Source organism: Microtus ochrogaster, unplaced genomic scaffold (assembly GCF_000317375.1).
Source record: "Microtus ochrogaster isolate Prairie Vole_2 unplaced genomic scaffold, MicOch1.0 UNK153, whole genome shotgun sequence".
NCBI lineage: Eukaryota > Metazoa > Chordata > Mammalia > Rodentia > Cricetidae > Microtus > Microtus ochrogaster.
Genome location: NW_004949251.1, coordinates 103,533 through 108,531, shown reverse-complemented (window position 1 = coordinate 108,531; position 4,999 = coordinate 103,533).

Sequence of the window (4,999 nt, the reverse complement as noted above, 5' to 3'; positions counted from 1 at the left end):
GGAATCCGGGGCGCGCGGCCCGCGCGGCGCGTTGGCTCTGGAGGCGGGCCGATGGGCTCCGACAGCCTTCCGCCGGCGGCCGCCTGCGCGTCTCAAACCCAGAACCCGGTCGTTGGCTTTCAAAACCTGCGCTCACAAAGGGATCGGAGAGAGCCGTCACACCAGAGAAAGCCGGAGTTCATGTGACCAGCGCGGTGCAGCCCGGGTTCCAGGGACGCGGGCTGTGGATCTAAGGGGAGCGAGGGGTGGGGGTGGGAGTGCTTTGTGGAAAGCCTCAGTGTTGTTTTCGGCCAGAAAGGACAGAATTCCTGGAATCCTTGAGGGCACCGGCTGGAAGGGGCTAGACGGGCTGCTTGGGAGGAAACTGAGGCCGTGCGGGGAGCGGCTTGCTGACCCCAAGTTGCTGTTTGGCCCCCGTGTACACAGTGCTCTTTCCAACGTAACAGATGACCCTCTTTCCTGGACAGGTTCACGGAAACGCGTGTTTGTTGAATGCCGAGGAGCTGGCAAGATCTGGGAACGGAGTGAAAAAAGAAAGCGAGCAAAAAAGTGAGCAGGTGCTCTGGTTAAGTTAGGGATGCACCCCAACTGGAACCGAGAGGAAAAGGCAGAATAATTTTTTTCACTTCATGGAACCCTGGGGATGTCGGGGTTGGAACAGGTCTTAGAAGGCAACCGAGCAATATGCAGCTCTCACTAAAAAAATGGAGACGAGGCCCGGGCCGTCTAATTTACCTCCCTCCAGTCTGTCTATTGCCTGTCAGGTGTGCATCCGCAGTGTACCCTACTGGGTTCGGTATTCTTGAAAGTTTACACAAATGTCTTTATTCAGCCCACATCCTGTTGCAGCTTTTTGTTTTCATGGCCAATTATTGTTATTTTGAGATACGGCATGTGTAAATAAGTCTGTTTGGTCCATTCGTTTTAACCACTGTATAGTATTTCATTATCCTTTGGGGGGAATGAAAACAATCCAGCTTCCAGGAGGCCGCATACACGTGACAGGCATACGTGGACCTTTGTGCTGTTCACCAGATAAGGACCAGTGGGTGGCAGGAGTCCCTTCAACTCTCCCAGGCTTCAAACTGCTCACCAGAGATGGTGCCACTTACCCTACCACCTAGCAGTGCATGGCTTCCTGTTTTCATGTGCTGGCCAACGGTCACTGATAAGTGATTTGGAAAATTTGTCAAAAAGTTGAATGAGAAATGCAACTTACTATTACTTGTCTATGATGCCCTCATTAAAGAAATTGTCTTTTTATATTTATTGCACTCAATAGTTTTCTCCCCCTGTAAAGTTCTCTTCGTGTCCTTTGCCTGTTCTGTTGGATGTTTTTTCTCCCATTGGTTTATAGTGTTTTATATAAAAAAAATACATCCTGGTTATTAATCCTGTCACCTACCAGACATTTAATGTAACCAGTGCACTTATTTATTTGTTTATTAAATGCAGTGCTGAGCCCCAGGCTTCGTGCATGCTAGAGTACTGCTCTACCGCTGACTTACATCCCAGCTCTTATTCTTTTTCTCATTTGTGTGTGCGTGGGGTGGGTGTGGGCACGCACATGCAGTGAGTTCCAGTAGGGAACAACTTGTGGAGAGTCGGCTCTCTCCCCTCATGTGAGTTCCCAGGATTGAACTCAGGCCATTAGGTCTGGTGAAGTACAGTACAGCATTTAACATTGCAGCTTGTCTATACAACATAGGTCAGGACAACTGGCTTATTCTTGAGTTCACCTTTACCATTCTTAGTGTTGGGTCTACCCAGGATCCTCCTGGCTAAGGCCTCAGGCATGCGAGGCAAGCCCTCCACTACTGAGCATCCACAGTGCTTGCTGGCTGTTCTGAAATACCCAATAAACTATAGCTGCAGTTTACTGTGCTCCACTTTAGACTAAGATAATCCTGCTTAAATCCACCATCTTATGAGTTATTTTCTACCTCTTACAGATGTTCGAAGATCTCCCCCCCTGCTTTTATAGGCTAAGTAAATTAGCATTTACTTTTTTCTTTTTTTTCTTTTCTCTTTCCTTCCTTCCCTCCCTCCCTCCCTCCCTCCCTCTTTCTTTCTGTCTGTCTGTCTTTCTTGAGACAAGAGTCTTACTCTGTAACTTAGGCTGGTCTGAATTCACAGTGCACCCCAGCAACCATTCACGGCAGTGTTGTTGCCCTGGCTTCCCAAGTGCTGACTTACAGATGTGAGCTAGCACCCTGGCAACATTCTAATTCTAAAGTTACCTCTTGCTTTTCACCATTTACTTGTTAGTTAACACTTCATTTTAAGTGGGTGCCTTAAGTTAGAGACTGTAGGGTCTTTGTGCTAGTTAGTTTTTTGTCAACCTTGACACAAGTTCCAGTCATTTAGGAAGAGGCGACCTCAGTTGAGAAAAGGTCTCCAGCACAGTGGTTCTCAGCCTTCCTAATGGCTGCAACCATTTAATATAGTCTCTCATGTTGTGATGACTCCACCTGTAAAATTCTTTTCCTTGCTACTTCGTAACTGTATTTTTGCTGTTGTTATGAATTATAATGTGAATATCTGTGTTTTCTGATGGTCTTAGGCCACCTCTGTGAAAGTGTCATTTAACCCTCCCCAAAGGGGTCACGACCCATAGATTGAGAATCGTTGCTATCAGATTGGCCTGTAGGCAAGACTGAGGGTCATTTTCTTGATTGATGGTTGATAGTTATGGGTGATGCCAATTCTGGGCAGGTGGTCCTGGTTTGTATAAGAAGGCAGACTGAGCAACCATGAGGGCAAACCAGTAAGCAGCAGTTCTCTCCAGATTCCTCCCTTGAATTCCTGCCCTGACTTCTGCACTTCATGAGGTGCTCTTACGTGGTGTAAGCCAAATAAATCATTTTGTTCCGAAGTTACTTCTGGTCATGGTTTTTATTGCTGGAGAGCTGGCTCAGCAGTTAAGAGTACTTGCTGCTCTTGCAGAAGGTCTTTTTAAAAAAATTGTATCTGGGGTAGGAAGATGGTTCAGTGAGCCATCTTTGGGCACATTTGCCCTTGAGCCTGGTGACTATAATTTGGTCCTTGGGACTGATATAGTGGAAGAAGAGAACCAATTCCCACAAGTTGCCCTCTGACCCTCCACACATGCCTCATGGCACCTTCCACCACAAAATAAATAAATGTGAAAAAAATGTCTAGAAAATTTTATCTCTACAGATCTTTTTCTTCGCCATTATTCCCCAAACAATACTGTATAGCAAGTATTTGCAAATCATTTGCATGTATTAGATATAACTGATCTAGTGATGACATATAGTATATGAGAAGGCACATCTAAGTTCTGTATAAATATACTGTCACTTTAGATAAGAGCCTGAGCACCCATGGGTTTTGTTACATGCAGGGGTCCTAAAACCAATAATCCCACAGTTTAGGGAGCTGTGTTATCTGAGGCCTAGGATCCACAGGGGCCTTGGACTGTGTTCTCTTGCATATCTTGTAGGAATGTAGTTTTCTCTGTTTCTCAGTATTTTGTTTTTTACACTGGTGTGTGTGTTACTGTAATTGTATGTACTCTTTGTATTACTCCCCCTTGGGATTACTGACTTTATATTTAAACATCAATGTTATATGTTCTGTAATCAGATGAAATTTTGCTATGAACTTCCCATAGAAAAGATTGATCTGTTTCCAAAGTGCGCTGAACTGGTCTGATCTCAGAAACTAAACAAGGTCAGGCCTGTATAGTAGTTGGATGGGAGGGAGGATTGCTTCCCTAAAACACTATTAAATATTTTACATTTTCTTCAATAAATGACTATTCTCTTTACAATTTTTGTTTGATTTGGTGTTTTTGTTTTTTTTTTTTTTGAGACAGGTCCCATGATATATTCCTGTCTGCCCTGGAACTAATGTGTGGACCACGCTGGCCTTGAACTCAGAGAGCTAGCTGTCTGCCTGCTTCTGTAGCGATTAAAGGGATTTGCTTACATACTTGGTCACAAAAACATTTTATAGGGTCACGATTATATTGGTAAAAGATTTGCCTAGTGTATAAAGGCTTTAGGTCAAATTCTCAGTACCGCCCTCCCCACAAATTATGTATCATTTTATTATTTACTTTTTATTTTAGTGTATTGTGATTTTTAAGAGCAGTCTGAACAAAATAGGTTATTTGAAATATGCTGTGTTTTGCTTTGCAGCAGTGCTGGTACTTTGTTTATTTTTGTTTTTGAGGTGGATCTCAGGTAGGTTGGCCCTGGACTGGCTTTGTAGGTAAGACTCCTGATCCTTCTGCTTCCACCTCCCGAGTTCTGGGATCACAGGTGTGCACCACCACGCCCAGATCTTGACTTTTGTAAATGACTGAAAAAGTCTCTGGAAATCCATGCCTTTCAGGTTTTTCTTTTGTTTTGTTTTTCTATAGACTGGACTGTCCTTGAACTCGCAGAGATCCACCTGCCTCTGCCTCAGTAAAGGTGTGTGCCACCACCGCCTGACTACCTTTCAGGTTTCTTACAGTCTTATTCAGTTATCAATTACTGAGAAAAGTATGTGAAAATACCTCATTCCCAATTTGTCGTTATAGCTCTATAGTTTATTTTTTTTGCTTTTTGTAATTTTGAGGCCATGTTAGGCACATTAAACTTGTTTCCCCTTTGATATCATGACTTTATATCCTAGTAAGTAGTGCCACTGGCATCAAAACCTGCTTGGTCTGATAGTGGTAGTGGTGTGCTGGCTTTTGTGGGCTCGTGTTTGCTGATGTCTTCCTCCCTTAATTCTGTGTGCTCTCAAAAGACGGAACAGAGCTTCAGGAGCATGATCACTGTCCAGGACTGACCAATCACTGACCTGTTCCCATCACATACAGAACAGACGTGGAGCTTAACATAGGCCGTGTGATCTCTATTCCCTTCAGGAGTAGGCACACTTAAGACACAAACAGGTTTTATTTTTTTTTAAATATTTCTTTATTTATTATGTATACAATATTCTGTGTGTATGTCTACAGGCCAGAAGAGGGCACCAGACC